The 16,271-nt window shown below is 36.1% G+C and overlaps 1 non-coding gene across 1 annotated transcript; it reads left to right on the top strand.

The window, feature by feature from the left end:
* The first annotated feature begins 13,944 nt into the window (after positions 1-13,944).
* LOC122098739 lies at positions 13,945-14,046 on the top strand. The gene has a single exon (XR_006145802.1). It is a non-coding gene; the product is annotated as a U6 spliceosomal RNA (small nuclear RNA).
* Positions 14,047-16,271: the final 2,225 nt, after the last annotated feature.

Below are 16,271 nucleotides of genomic sequence, written 5' to 3'. Positions count from 1 at the left end.
AGTTCAATGTCAGCTTGGATAGGAAAATCTGTGAGACTCTCATCTCCAATTCACTGCCAAAGAAAGATGGAAGTGGAATCATGGCTCAAGTGGTAGAATGCTAGCCTACAGCATAATGCTCAGGGATAGAACCCAAGCCTTGACTTCTAGCCTTAGAAAAATGCATATACATACACAAAGGAAGTAAGTCACTCAAGTTCTCAACCTTCCATTTCCATAATCCTAACTCTAATCCTGGTCAGAACCCTGAGAGTAACCTTGATGATAATAGTAACCGAATCCTAAAATTAATGGAAAATATATCCTAACAGATACTCATGGTCTTTGAAATGATTTATTTGCACTTTGCACCAAATCCTACAGATTCCCTGAATTGGACTCTGAAATCGTTCCCTATTATGAATATTAACCTCAAATCTTCAAATCATGAAAACTATCATAGTTTCCACTGATCTTAACTTTTACTGAACTCCTATATCTCTAAAAAGAAGTTGCAGGTTTACTTAAATTATACTCTACTTTCTAACCCTAACTATATATCTAAACCTACTAGAAACCTAACTCTAAATTTAACCCTATTGAACCCTGAACAGGAAAATTAGGAAAACTCTGTAGTTTTTGTTAAATTTCACACTTATGTTACTTGAAAATGTTAGCAGAAAACTCTCAGTTTTACCTTAAAGCCTACCCTTCCCTAACCCTAAGTCTAACCTGAACTAGAACAGTAATCCTAACCATAGTACTAATAGCCTTTGGATTCTAAAAGCCATACAAATACATTAGATTAATTCATCCTAACTTTGATTCAACTAATCTCTCTAAAAATAGTTTGTAGTTTTACTCATTATCTTGCCATTTTTGTAACCCTAACCTTAACTGGAATATTGAGGCTAACCCTCACACTAACCATATCCTAATCTTAATATAATTAGCAGGTTCATATTTCACATTCATCCTAATTCTAACATGACTTGTTATTCAAAGATAGTTTCAGTTTTACACTAAACTTATCATTGCCCTAATGCTAACACTAACCACAGCTGCAACTGAAACCTAACTTTCACCCTAATGATAGTCCAATTCTAATGTTTAAGAAAAATAGTCTAGTTTTAATCAGTTTGCACTATGGAAATGAGTTTCAGATTGCCCTGATTCTCACAAATTTTCTGACTCTTCCTCTGAAGTTATCTTGTTCCCTAACATGAACCATTATAAAATAACTTGCCCTCAAATTCTATTATCAGGAAAAATACTGTAGTATCCATTGATCCTACATTTTCCTGAACCCCTGTAGCCTAAAACATTTGCCAATTTACTTACCATCTAGTCCATTACTTAACGCTCTTAACCTAAACTGGATGGAAAAGTCTCATTTATTCATTAAAAAATGATCACTAAGAAATAAATATAATGAAAATACTTTAGTTGCATCTCATTCTACTTAAAATAGATTTGTTACTATTATCATCAAGGTTACTACAGTCTCAATTTGGTACCAAAATATTAGTGTTCAGGAATATCACTCATTTTTAGAAAATGACTAGTTAAACAAAGCTTATATTATATTTGAAATTTAAAAAATGAAAAGGATACCCAGATTAATGACCTTACTCAGACATTCAGAGATTAGAAAAATGTAGAAATATCCTCATTTATGTAGGTCAAACATGGAAGAGAGGATATGGCAAGCCCAACGCCATATACCAATGGCAGAGATATTTAACAAAATCCCATGAAGTTGAAAACAGTCTTAAAAGGGAGATTTGGACATAAAGGGAGTAGGGCAGAAGAATGGAGATGGAAATGGTGGACTAATACAGTCATATAACTCAATATACATAAGTGAGAATATAAGTAGGAAACTTGAAGGGATATGTGGGGTTGGGGTAAAGGAAGAAAGAAAAATGGAAAGGTTGACAATTATCCAGATGCATTGTACATTGAAATGCACATATTCTCTATTCAACACTGACATGATGAAGCAAAACCCCTTTGGACAATTAGCTAAAAATTAATTTTTTTGAAATTTTAATGTTAATGGACCAGATGCATAAAACTTTAGAGATAAATAAGAGGATAGCATTTACATATTGTTGAGGCTTGTGCTCCTTTCAATATACAAAAATTAGTGTGACAAGTCTACTCCGAATGTAAATTGTGTTTTGCCAATTATTCTTGCAAGTTGCTTAAAATATAGAGAACCAATTTCCAGTATCCCTACACTTTCAATAAAAAAAAGACCGTATAGACCTTTGGGTTTTTCACTTGTTTCTAAATATCTTAATGTAATGTATTGGAACTAATTTCATTCCACATTTAAATTTAAATTTTAGATCACTAAATTCTTTTAAAATCCTCTCACTCCATCACAGGTATGGATAGATAACTGATGTGGGCAGAATCAGAACTATTCAGAAGGTTGTAAATAGATGCTTACCTAGTTTTCTCTCTTCTGGAGCATAGAATATAGATTGTCTTAACTGGAAAAAGTTTGCCTTCCCAGGTTTTCTGCATATGAACATTCCATCAACATTTGGTTATTAGAGGATTATTCAAGATTAGCTAAATGTTGATTGATAATGACTGAGCTTGACAGAAAGGTGAGGGAAAACAATCTACACTTCAATGAGGTTCTGACTTGTGTTTCATAAAGGGTTATGAAAGCTCTCCATTAGAAATATAGCAGCTGTGCTTCTAAAAAGTCCTTGCCTGGTTAGACTTTCTGATAATGTCTCAATTCAAGTACTTCTCCTTGGAGTTCCATACTATTCAAGATGCTGTATTAGATCCTTTTACATTTTGCAGACAGCTCTTGGTGATGAAATTTGAGCTTTTCAAAATTGCTCTCCCAATTCCATCCACAAAATGCAGACAAAAAGACAAAAAAAATTGAAAAAATTTGTATCTGTTGATAGTGCACATACTTTTATTTTCCATTACAAACATAAAATGTAGTAAAATGTTTCATAGCAATTACTCTGAACTAGGTTGTGGACACATTCTCATGTAAATAATATACTCTGTTCAAGTAAAAATTTTGAGGATCCAACATTTTAATATGCCTGTGGTCCTAAAACCAATACCTTACTGATATTGACTGATAAATACAACTTCCCATAAGTACAGAAGTTTTCCTTGTATCTTTTTAATATATATTTTTATTGTAAAGACACTGTACACAGGGGTTACAGTTACATAAGGAAGGAAGTGAGTACATTTCTTATTGAGCATTGTCACCCAATCCTTTGTTTTTCCCCTACCATCCCTTCCCTTCACATCACCCAAATCCTCCCTCCAACCCCCCTCTGATAGTATATACTCTGATAGGATATTTTCCTGGTACTTTGGTTCTTGAGAGTCTACAAGAGCAAGCATTCCATGGGGAGCAGGGTGACACCATACGACCTTTACTTACTGAGATTTCCGAATGACTTCCTATCACTTGTACTGCATTTTGCAAGTCGAATCTCATGTCTTAAAACGTACCAGTTTTAAGAGATAAGAGGAGTGGTAAAAGAACTCTTAGAGGCAAATACATCTTCAACATATTTGGTTCCAAGGATTCCGTCTAAGGCATATTCAAAAACTAGTGAAACTTATGTTGACTGTAACTATGTGTCTTTCTCCGTGTGTGCATGTATACATGGGTATATGTATGTGTGTATTTGTAAGTATAGTAACATACATGTGTACATATATAAGGGCACATACATATATGCATATATAAACAAATGTAAATATATAAATATATTTGCATATATATATCAAGTGTTCAGTGATTTAATGTATAGTTCCTAACACATTGTCATTCTCACAAAGTGTACATGATAAACTGCTCTGAGGATCTGTGCTCTATGACGGGTATCCTTTGTACTCACTTCCCCATTATCTTGTTTTTCAGTCTACTTTCCATAGGATAGCTTTGTTTTCATTACATGTAGTTACTCACTGATACTCAAAGGAAAAGGTTGTTTGTAAAAGGAAACGTACTTTTAGGTCACAGGTTAAAAGTATCTTATCCATCCCAATTATTCCTATGAGATAAAATTTATAATAGTAATAAAATTGAAAAGGAATTCCTAGATCTGTTGTTTTACCATTTAGAATGGCAAATAATAATATCACATCACAGTTGTAACTCTTCAATAAGGCAAAGGTAACTAATTGTCCATATCATGTTCCCACAAACCAGTGGATCCTGACGGATAATAATAGACCACCAGAAATTCTAAGCAGCAGACATGAAGCATGAAAGAGAAAGTGAGGAAATGATAGAGAGTATAAGAGAGAGAGAAATATCATAATAGTGAAAATGCATAACAGATAAATAAGAGCTGTATGAGAATATTCATATGCCTATCTTTTGACACTACATGTACATTTGAAGGTATTTGTTGCATAATAACCAATCAACATAAAATATAAAGTGTTTCATGGAGGTCGGAGGAAGATGGTAGAGGAGAACCTGGAGGCTAAACAAGCTCTCACATACAAAGCAGTTTTAGTGTTCCAGTGAACAGTACTAGCCTAGATAATCACACCAAGTGTGCCAACACTGTACACAGAGTTTGACTAGAGAGGGAAGATCCAGGCAAGAAGACAGATCTAAGCACTTGCCAGTAGCCACGGTTGTGGCAGCATCTGTGGCACCCATAGCCACCATATCTACAACAGAGTGTCCAGGAAAAAGGCGCCATATGCAGTGGGTGAGCGGATTCTACTCAACACCAACAAGAACTGAAAAGGAGCAGATCACAGACCAGAGATAACCAGGAACAAAGACTCCTGCCTGAGTAGAATCCTGACATCCTCACTCCTTCTCATGGAGCAGAGGAGGGAAGGCTGCCCCTCCCCCTCCCACCAGACATCATCTTTGATACTGAGAAAGGCCAGGCTGAGCAACTAGCTCCAACTCAGGCCTTGGAAGAAAACAAAAGGGTCATTTAGCAGGTCACAGGTATCTGACCTGACCTTCCAGGCTCAGATCCATCCAGGAGAAAGTCACCTAGCCCAAGCAGAGAGAGTTCTGCCCCACAGAGGAGTGACTATCTTCACTGAGTTAACAGAACCAGAGGCTGCCCCTACCTACAGCAGCCTAGACAATCAATTGAAATTGAATAAACATAAACTTTGAGAATGGCTCCAGGCTGGGGTCTGGGAGTGTCTCAGGAGCTAGCCCCTCAGGGAAAAGCTACTGTTTGCTGAAACGCCTCAACCCTACCCAGAACGTAGCCTCATCACAGCATCTCCAAATTAGAGGAAACAGCCATCTTTCTCTTTCGTGATACTCAAAGCAGATCTCCCTCCCACTGAACCAGCCTGAAGGAGGATCACAAAATCCTGGATAAAGCAGAGCATTTTATTGACTGCTCAAACAAACTGATGTAAGAAATCAATCAGGCCACAGGAAAACCAAACACCACAAGCAGACCAGAGACTCCACGGAGAGACTGGTTACAGACACAGGGGAGATACAGGATCTTCCCATTCCTCACACACACACACACACCTGAAAATTAAACAACTCTTTTTGGTACCATTTTTTTAAACTTTTTAATTGTTTTCTATTAATCATTTTTTTCTTCTTCTCCTAATTTTTATTTTAGGTGTGTGTGTGTGTGTGTGTGTGTGTGTGTGTGTGTGTGTGTGTGTGTGTGTGTGTGTGTGTGTGTGCTTTTTTAAAAAATCGCTATTGACATTTTGGTCCTTTTTAAATTGTTTTTATTTTTTTTGATTCTTTTCATTTTTTTGTCTTTCTTCTTTTTGTGTGTGTGACTTAATTGCTGTTTTGCCTCATCCCCAGATAAATACCCTTCATCGATTATTAGAACTTATCCCCCATTGTGTACATAATTAATCCAGAAATGTATTACTTAATTCACAAACTTTTAGGCGTAACTGTTTAATAGCAGTATTATATCTTTATACCATATAATTTTCAAGTAAATATTGTAAGAATTTTTATTTTTTAGTTTTTCATGTCTCCTTTCTATCATCCCCTCCTGTCATCCTATCCTTTTCTTCTCTCAATATCACTTCTTTAAAGTTACATAATTTTTAAATGTTTCACTTTTTAAATTTAAATTTTTGTTTTTCCATTTTTGATTATCTTCTTTTTAATTTCTCTCTTATCATTCTGTCCAATCCCTTTCCCTCTCTGAGATTAGGACTTGGTTAAATTTACTTTAACTTCTCCACATATTTCTAATCCTATTTTTCCCCACATTTCTCCCTAAACATCATAATTTCTGATTTGAAAAATTCATCTTTGCTGTTCTTAGCCCATTAATGCATAGTTTTTTGGTGTTAAATAGATTGTATCTGTTATACTAGCTTCTATCTGCAGCCATTTTGACTACACAACTACAGGACTTTGGTTGATGCTTGCCTTAAGATAGTGTTTTAGCAACAAAATTGGTGTCACTTTCATATCAAGTGTGCAGAACAAGCCGGAAAACATGAGAAAAATGGCAAGTCTGGGTATCTCAACTCCCATTCATGATAATCCAGTGACAGAACAGTTAATGAATAAACCGGAGGAGAGTTCCTGCAAAGCACTACAAACACTACTGGAAAACGTGGTGAATGAAAAGAATGAAAGCTTGCAAAGGACTCAGTTTGAACGTGATAGGGAGAGAGAGAGGAGGCAAACCAAACATTAGTACAGGAATTTCGTGTCTGTCAGGAAACTACTCAAAGACTGATACAGTAATTTCGTGAACAGGTTGAGAACAGTCAAAGAGAAAGAAAGGAATTGAGTGAGCAGGCAGAGAACAGATGAAGAGAGACACAGGATTTGCGTGAGCAGGCTGAGAACAGTCAAAGGGAACTACAGGAATTGCATGAACGTGAGGAAGCTAATCAAAGCATAACACAGGAATTGTGACATCAGGATGAGAATAGACAAAGATCAATAGAGGCATTCATGGAATCCATAAACAGACAGCTGAAAGAATTCTGGGCGACCACACAGGGAATGCTGAATGGAGCCCGGCAGCAGGAATGGGAGTCCAAGTAATCCATAACCAATCAACTAAGTGATTTGAGAACACCAAATTAAGGAAGTAAAGAAGTTCATAGAAGATCTAAAACAAGGCTCCAACAAAGAATTTGAAGCCATCAAGACCGACCAATTAGAAGGAAAAGAAATAAACCAAGTAGAAAGACAACAGTAGGTTAGAGCATGCAGAAGATCGAAACTTGGGGATTGAAGACAGCCTAGGTATTATAGAGAAAGAACATACAATTATCCAAGACAAATCCAAGAAATATGATAGATCTATTCAACATTTGGAATACATAATCAGAAGGCCTACTCTGAGGACAAATGGTGTAGAGGAGCACGTAGAGACAGAAGTTAATTGTCGAGGAAATTTGTTTAACAGGATCCTAGCAGAGAACTTCCCAAACATACAAAAAGATAGGCCTATTCAGATACAAGATGTTTGTAGAACCCCAAATAGACCAGAACAGAACAGCACTTCCCATTGTCACATTATAATCCACACAGGACCAATTCAGATCAAGAATAAGTTCTTAAAAATGTCAAGGAGAAAAGATCAATCATCTATAAAGGAAAACCAATTAGAATCACCTCATATTTTTCAGCATAGATAAGTAAAGCAAGAAGAGACTGGCAGGCTGTATGCCATGCCCTGAAGACAAACTATTTTCAGCCAAGAATACTGTACCCAACTAAACTCTCCTTCATAACCGAAGGTCAAATAAAAACCTTCCATAGCAAAGAAAAACAAAAATATATCTCCACCAAACCAGCCCTATAAAAAATACTTAAAGATGACCTACACACAGAAACCCAACAAGACCACAATAATGGCTAAGAAACCACACCCAAACTGAGAATCCAAGAACCATAGGAAAAACCAAGTTTCCACAGCCCCCAAAGAGGTGGATAGCATGGCAGGAGCTACCAAACACCTCTCAGTCCTACCTCTCAACATTAACAGACTTAAAGCTCCAATTTAGCGAAATAGACTGTCTAGTTGGATTAAAAAGCAAGATAATTCTATCTCCTGTCTTCAGGATGCACACTTTACCTATAAAAGCAAACATATTTTGTTAATGAAAGGATGGAATAAAATCTACGAATCAAACGGCTGCCATAAACAGGAAGGAGTTGCAATAATAATATCAGGTAAAATATGCCTCGAATTAAAATTAGTGTAAAGAGGTAAAGAAGGTCGCTACGTATGACTTATGGGTTCTCTACTTCAGGAGGATATTACAATTCTAAATGTGGAATTGCCAAACAATAGAGCACCAAAATTTATCCAAGAGACACTATTTTCCCTCAGATCTCACATAGATCCAATGACATTAATTGTTGAGGATTTTAACACACCACTATGCCCACTATATAGATCAAATCAGCAAAAAAAAAAATCAACAGGGAAACCGCAGATTTAAACAACTGCATAGAGCAAATAGATTTAACAGACATCTACTGAATATTTCACCCAGTAGCATCAGAATTCTCGTTTTACTCTGCAGTTCATGGAACATTTTCCAAAAGAGATCACATTTTAGGTCACAAAACAAACTTGTCCAAATTCAGAAACATTGAAGTTACACCTTGCATCCTCTCAGACTACAAGGGAATACAATTAGAACTCAACACCAAAAAAGTCTTGTAACGCATGGAGGCTGGATGACACACTGTTGAATAACCAGGGGGTCATGGAAGAGATTAGAAAGGAAATTCAAATGTCCATGACATTCCAAATAAATGAACACACAAATTACCAGCTCTTTTGGGACACTGCAAAGACAGTACTCAGAGGCAAGTTTATAGCTCTGAGTTCCTACACCAACAAATTAGAGAGATCTGAAACCAACCACTTAATGAGACATCTGAACCACCTTGACAAAGAACACCAAGATAAACCCCAATTCAATAGATGGAAAGAAATAATTAACATTAAATCCGAGTTAAACGAATTAGAAATAAAAAAAAAAAAACAGAATGAATCAACAAAACAAAGAGTTGGTTCTATGAAAAAATTAACAAAATTGACAAACCCTTAGCAAATCTTATCAGAAAAAGAAGGAACACACCCAAATAAATAATCTCAGATGTAAGAATGGAAACATCACCACAGAAACAACCAAGATTCTGAACATTAAAAGGGAATATTTTCAAATCTTTATGCTAATAAGTTTGAAAACTTGGCAGAAATGGACCTTTTGCTAGCAATTATCAACATGCAAATACTAAACCAAGATGAGTTAAAGCATATTAAGGGACCCACATCAAGCATTGAAATAGACACAGCAAAAAGAGACCTCCCATGTAAGAAAATCCCAGGACCTAATGGATTTACAGCGGAATTGTACAAGAGCTTCAAAATAGAGCTCACACCAATACTACTCCAACTCTTCAATGAAATTGAAAGAGAAAGTTCACTACCGAACACATTCTATGAAGCCATCATAACCCTCATCCCAAAACCAGGCACGGACTCATCAAACAAAGAGAAGTATAGACCCATTTCTTTGATGAATATTGATGCAAAACTTCTCAACAAAATTTTGGCCAATCGACTTGAACAATTCATCCAAAAAATAATACACCAATATACAGGATTTATTTCAGGGATGCAAACCTGTTTCAATATACACAAAAAAGTTAATATAATTTATCACATCAACAAGAGCAAGGATTAAAACCACATGGTTATCTCAACAGATGCAGAAAAAGCATTGGACCAGATCCAACACCCCTTTATGATGAAGGTTTTGGAAAAATTAGGAATCCATGGAACATTCCTCAATACAATAAAAACTTTATATGGAAAACCTACAACAAGCATTGTAATTAATGGTGAAATCTAAAGCCATTTCCTTTTAACTCAGGAATGAGACAAGGATGTCCACTCTCTCAACTTCTCTTCAATTTAGTATTAGAATGCCTAGCTACAGAAATAAGACAATATGCCAACCTAAAAGGGATCCACATAGGGAAAGAAGAAGTAAAATTCTCCCTCTTTGCAGATGACATGATCTTGTACTTAAAGAATCCCACGGACACCACTCCCAAATTACTCAAGCTGATCCAAACCTGGAAAAATAGCAGGGTATAAAATTAACCCTCAAAAATTAATGGCTTTTCTGTACGCCAACAATGAGAAAAGCGTGGCTCAAATCAAGAAAGCTTTTCCATTTGTAATAGCCCCACCAAAAATAAAATACCTAGGAATTAACTTAACCAAAGAAGTGAAGGACTTCTATGAAGAAAACTTTAAAAATCTGAAAAAGGAAATCAAAACAGAACTTAGAAAGTGGCAAAAACCTCCCATGTTCCTCGATAGGAAGGATGAACCTTGTGAAAATGGCAATATTTCCCAAGGCTATCTATAAGTTCAATGTCATACCTATCAATATTCCAGCCGCATACTTCAAGGAAATAGAAGAGGCAATCCAAAAATTCATATGGAACAACAAAAGACCCCCAATTGCAAAAAGCGATCCTTAACAGAAAGAACAGTGTTGGAGGAATATCAATACCAAATTTCAAACTCTTCTACAAAGCCATAGTAATTAAAAGAGTTTTTTACTGGCACAAGAAAAGATCTCAGGAACAATGGAATAGAATTGAAAACCCAGAAATGAACCTACAGACTCATAATCATCTAATATTCGATAAAGGATTTAAAAAGATAAAATCGAAGAAAGGCTGTTCAGTAAATGGTACTGGCAAAATTGGTTAATCACTTGTAGAAAATTAAGGCTAGATCCTTATATATCACCCTGTACCAGAATCAAATCCAAATGGATCAAAGACCTCGGAGTCAAAGCAGATATTTTGAAAACATTACAGGATGGAATAGGAGAAACCCTAGGTCTCCTTGACAAAGGCTGAAATTTTCTGAAAAGAAATGCAAAAGCACAACAAATGAAAGAAAGGTTGGACAAATGAGATTGCTTGTAATTGCAGAGCTTCTGCATAACAAAGGACATAGCTAGCAGGATCAATAGAAAGTCCACGGAATCGGAGAGGATCTTCACTACCCATACAACCGACAAGGGTTTCATATCTAAAACAGACCTGGAAATCAAAAAATTAAATCCCCCAAAAACAAATACTCAAAGAAAATTCTGTCCAATAAATAAGTGGGCTAAAACATAAAGAGAAACTTCTCTGAAGAGGAAAGGAGAGTGACCAATAAAGACATGCAGAAATGCTCAACCTCCCTAGCCATAAAAGAAATGCAAATCAATCAACACTGAGATATCACCTCACCCAAGTTAGAATGGCTATAATCAAGAACTCTAATAACAACAGATGCTGGAGGGAATGTGGACAGAAGGGAACCTTACTTCATTGTTAGTGAGAGTGTAATCTTTTTCATCCACTTTGGAAAGTAGTATGGAGGTTCCTCCAAAGACTCCACATAGAGCTCCCCTATGACCCAGCAATCCCACTTTTGGAGATTTACCCAAATGATCACAAACAAGACCATACTAAAGCTACCACACAGATATATTTATTGCAGCATTACCATAGCTAAGATATGGAACCAACCCAGATGTCCCTCAGTAGATGAATGGATCAAGAAAATGTTGTATATATACACAATGGAATTCTATGTCTCTATCTGAAAGAATGATATTGCCCCATTTGTTAGGAAATGGAAAACTTGGAAAAAATTATGTTAAGTGAAGTAAGCCAGGCCCAAAGAAACATAGGTCCCATGGTTTCCCTTATTAGCAATTACTAGTGTATGTCTGAGACATGCAGATATTGTTAGATATGTTGATGTTAGGTGAAGTGAACCCCATGATAAGAATTCAAAATATTTTTCTTTTCTGTAATTATTTCTAACATATTTATAAGATGACTTCTTTGTTACTTTTTATGTCCCTCCCACATGGTATAACCCCTGTTTTCGCTGTATTTGATGTTGGTATAATTTGTGGAGGGGAAGGGGAATAATTTTTTAAATAGGGATACAGGTGGATCCATTGCAACAATGAGATATACAAGACATGGGACATACGACATGGGGAAATGGGACGTAAGGGGGTTGAGATGGGAAGGGATAGTAAGGAGAAACAAAGGAGTATGCAACAATGCTTGATAAGAAATGTACTCATTACCTTGCCCATTTAATTGTAACCCCTCTATCTGGTATTTTCACACATAAAAAAAACACAAAAAACCATAAAATATGAAGTAATTTTGATAAAAAATAAAAATGACTCAGAATAAATTATCAATGCAAAAAACAATCTTTACAAAAGCAAACTCTCAGAGATATTACATGACTTTGAAAAGGATAAAGTGGCTGAATTTAATATAAATTTAGAAGTATGACCATTCTAAAATATAAAAAGATATTCTTTATTTCATTATATAACACAAAACAGAAAGTAAATGTTGTTTAGATGATTTTTTAAAACACAGTCTCTCAGGTGCTGGGAGGGTGATTCATTGTAGAGTGCTTGCCTTGCATGCATGAGGTCCTGGGTTTGATTCCTCAGCACCACATAAGCAGGAAAAGATGGAAGAGATGCTGTGACTCAAGTAGTACCACTAGCCTTGAGCTGAAGAGCTGAGAGACAGCACCCAGGACCCAGAGTTCAAGCCCCAAACCCAACAAAAACAAAACAAAACACAGTCTCTCATTTTTGTGTGCTCAACATTGTAACACTAGTGTTTCAGTCTAGGGCTAAGATTTTAGGTGTGGACATTTATCAACACTCCTGATTCAGATTCTAATTGATAAAATTTTAATCAATATTTTGTTCTTATTAATTTTGCTCTTTGTAAATTCACATATACCTATAAAAAACAGTGTGGCCATCCCAATAACATTCTCAAAGTACTTCCTAATGATGACTTACAAAAAGTTGTTTTATATTACAACAAGGAAAACAATGCTACAAATAAGGAAAACCAATACATAAATATTAATGATTAATAAAATAAAAAAATTACCACTGTTTCCAGTATTTGAAATGTACTACATATTCGATTTATTATTTTCTCATATTGTTGTACATTTAAAACTGCCTAAGTCTATGATGTTCAACAAGAATTTTAGAGGCTATGAGTAGCCTTTAAAGATTATTATTATTAAGATTATTATTTATGGTTCATCTCATCATTTGTATATGGCTTATACCATCATTTGTTCCTCACTAACATATAAAGTAAAGAAGCCTTTAAATTTTAACAGAAACTGTGCAGTTAATGTCTTAAATCTGCTTCTTTACACAAACACTTTGCAACTTCCCATTAGTAAAGTTTCTATAAACTCTGAAATGTACATATTTAGTAGTATGTACCATGAATCTTAAATGCTTTATGAAAAAGTTTTACAACCTGCTAAATAGTCTTAATTTTGGCATATATGAGCAAATTCCCAAAATTAAACATATTTAAAACATTAAAACTTTTAACAAACCTTAACACTTTCTATAGTGTTCATTAGGGCAGGTTCCTTGTACAGAATAATTGAATTCCTCCTCCTACACATCTGTTGAACAACAAATATCTGGTATTATTTTGTTTTTGACATGTCAAACTTGACTTTATTCTTAAATGTGTTCTTATGTAAGAAATACATGGTTCTAAAATTTCACGACAATTCTTTTTTTTTTTTTTTTTTTTTGTCGTTTGTGGGGCTTGAACTCTGGGCCTGGGCGCTGTCCCTCAGCTCTTCAGCTCAAGGCGAACGCTCTACCACTTGAGCTACAGCGCCACTTCCGGTTTTCTGGTGGTTTATTGGAGATAGGAGTCTCACGGTCTCTCCTGCCCGGGCTGGCTTTGAACGCGATCCTCAGATCTCAGCCTCCTGAGTAGCTAGGATTACAGGCGTGAGCCACCAGCGCCCGGCTTCACGACAATTCTTTTGAATTTAATTTTTGTGGAATTGTCTAGTTTAAGAAAATCAATTACACTTTATGTATAAAAAATGTTCTGTGCTCAATTCAGTAGCACATACACTAACATTGGAACAATAAAGAGAAGAATAGCCCCTGAATGAGGATGACACTCAACTTCGTGAAGCATTCTAGATTTTTAAAAGAACAGATGCTGGAGGGTATGTGGACAGAAGGGAACCTTAATGCATTGTTGTTGGGAGTTTAAACTTGTTCAAAGACTTTGGAAAGTAGTATGGCGGTTCCTCAAAAGACTACAATAGAGCGCCCCTAAGTCCCAGCAATCCCATTTTGGGCATTCACCCAAATGATCACAAACAAGACCATACTAAAACTACCAGCAAAACTATGTTCATTGCAGCATTATTTACCAAAGCTAAGATACAGAACAAAACCCGAGGCCCCACAGTAAACGAATGGATCAAGAAAATGTGTGTGTGTGTGTGTGTGTGTGTGTGTGTGTGTGTGTGTACTGGAATTCTATGCCTCCATCAGAAAGAATGACATCACCCAGTTTGTTAGGAAATGGAAAGACATGGAAAAAATTATATTAAGTGAATTAAGCCAGGCCCAAAGAAGTGAAGTAAGCCAGGCCCAAAGAAAGATAAGTCCCATGGTTTCCTTAATTGCAATAACTAGTATGTGTCTGCTACAAGCAGAAAACATCATATAAGTTGATGTAAGGCAAAATGAACCCCAAGATAAGGATTCAAATGGTTTTTATTTCTTGCGATTGTTTCTAAGATATTTATAAGATGAATTCTTTGTTGCTTTGTATGTTCCTCCTGCAAGCTAAAACCCCTGTTTTCACTGTGTTTGATGTTGGTATACTTTGTGCAGTGGAAGGGAAACACAAATCGTTTAAAAAGGGATGCAGGTGGACCCATTGCAACAATAAGATGAACAAGTCGTTATGTCAAAAAATGATTTTGGCCGGGTGTTGAGGGATGTGGACAGTGGGGGGGGCTGGGGGAGGGAGGGGTTGGTGGGTGTGGGGGGTGGGAGATGGGCAGGGATGGGAAGGGGAAACAAAGGAGGAGCAAGTGGACCCATTGCAACAATGAGATGTACAAGTTATTATGTCAAAAAATGAACTTTACAACTTTGGGGGGAGGAGGACAGGGTGGGGAAAGTGGGGGAGTATGGGAAGGGATGGGAAGGGGAAACAAAGGAGAGGCAACAATGCTTGATAAGAAATCTTGCCCATGTAATTGTAACTCCTCTGTCAGTATTCTCACAATAAAAAAAAAATGTACTCAATAACTCACGCATGTAATTGTAACCCCTGTGTATGGCATTTTCACAATATAAAAAAAGAAACATAGGTCCTGTGGTATCCCTTATTTGCAATAACTAATGCATATCTGGGATAAGCAAAGAAGGTATGGTAAGGCGAAAAAAAGGAGTAGGCAACAATGCTTGATAAGAAATGTACTCTTTACATTTTCCATGTAATTGTAACTCCTCTGTATGGTATTTTCACAATTTAAAAAAAAAAAGGTCAAAAGCATGTGCATATGACTAGATAAGATGATGTTAAGGTAAATGAACCCCATGATAAGGACACAAGTGGTGTTTTATTTCTTCCTGTGGTTTCTAATATATTTATAATGTACGATGTGATTTTTTATATGTGCATCCCCCACAGTTAAACCCCTGTTTTCACTGTATCTGATGTTAGTGCACCTCCATCTTGTATATACACTTCTCTAATTTGGGGATGGAAAGGGAAAAAACAAAATGGTTAAATAAGGATACAATATGACCCATTGCAACAATGTGATGCACAAGAAAGTATGTTGAAAAACGAACTTTACAATTTAGGAGGGTGGGGGAGGGGAGTGTATTTGTGGAGGTGGGAGGAAAGGGATGGCGGGGGAAAACAAAGGAGGAGGTAACAATTCTTGATAGGAAATGAACTATTAATTTTTCATGTAACTGTAACCACTCTGTTTAGTACTTTTACAATAAAAAATATAAAAATGTTATGGGATGGAAGAGAATATTTCCCCTATTTTACCCATATAATATCATTAACAAAGAAATTAATGCAAAACACTGATATGCAGATATTTTGAATAAATGTGTGTTTGTGTATGTGTGTGTGTGTGTGTGTGTGCATGCCTGCGCATTTTCGTTCTCAGAGTTTGAATTCAGTGCATCAAGGTCCCCCTATGCCATTCCTCTCTAGATTGATGAGCTACTATATAAGCTACATCTCCATTCTTGGCTCTTTGCTAGTTCATTAATTTTTTTTAATATTTTTATTATTTTTTATTGTGAACATACTGTACAGAGGGGTTACAATTACATGGGCAAGATAATGAGTACATTTCTTATCAAGCATTGCAGCCTCCTCCTTTGTT

Source organism: Dipodomys spectabilis, unplaced genomic scaffold (genome assembly GCF_019054845.1).
Source record: "Dipodomys spectabilis isolate Male_0828 unplaced genomic scaffold, ASM1905484v1 ptg000489l, whole genome shotgun sequence".
Lineage (NCBI taxonomy): Eukaryota > Metazoa > Chordata > Mammalia > Rodentia > Heteromyidae > Dipodomys > Dipodomys spectabilis.
Note: the sequence above shows the minus strand (reverse complement) of the source record. Positions and strands in the feature narration are given on the sequence as shown.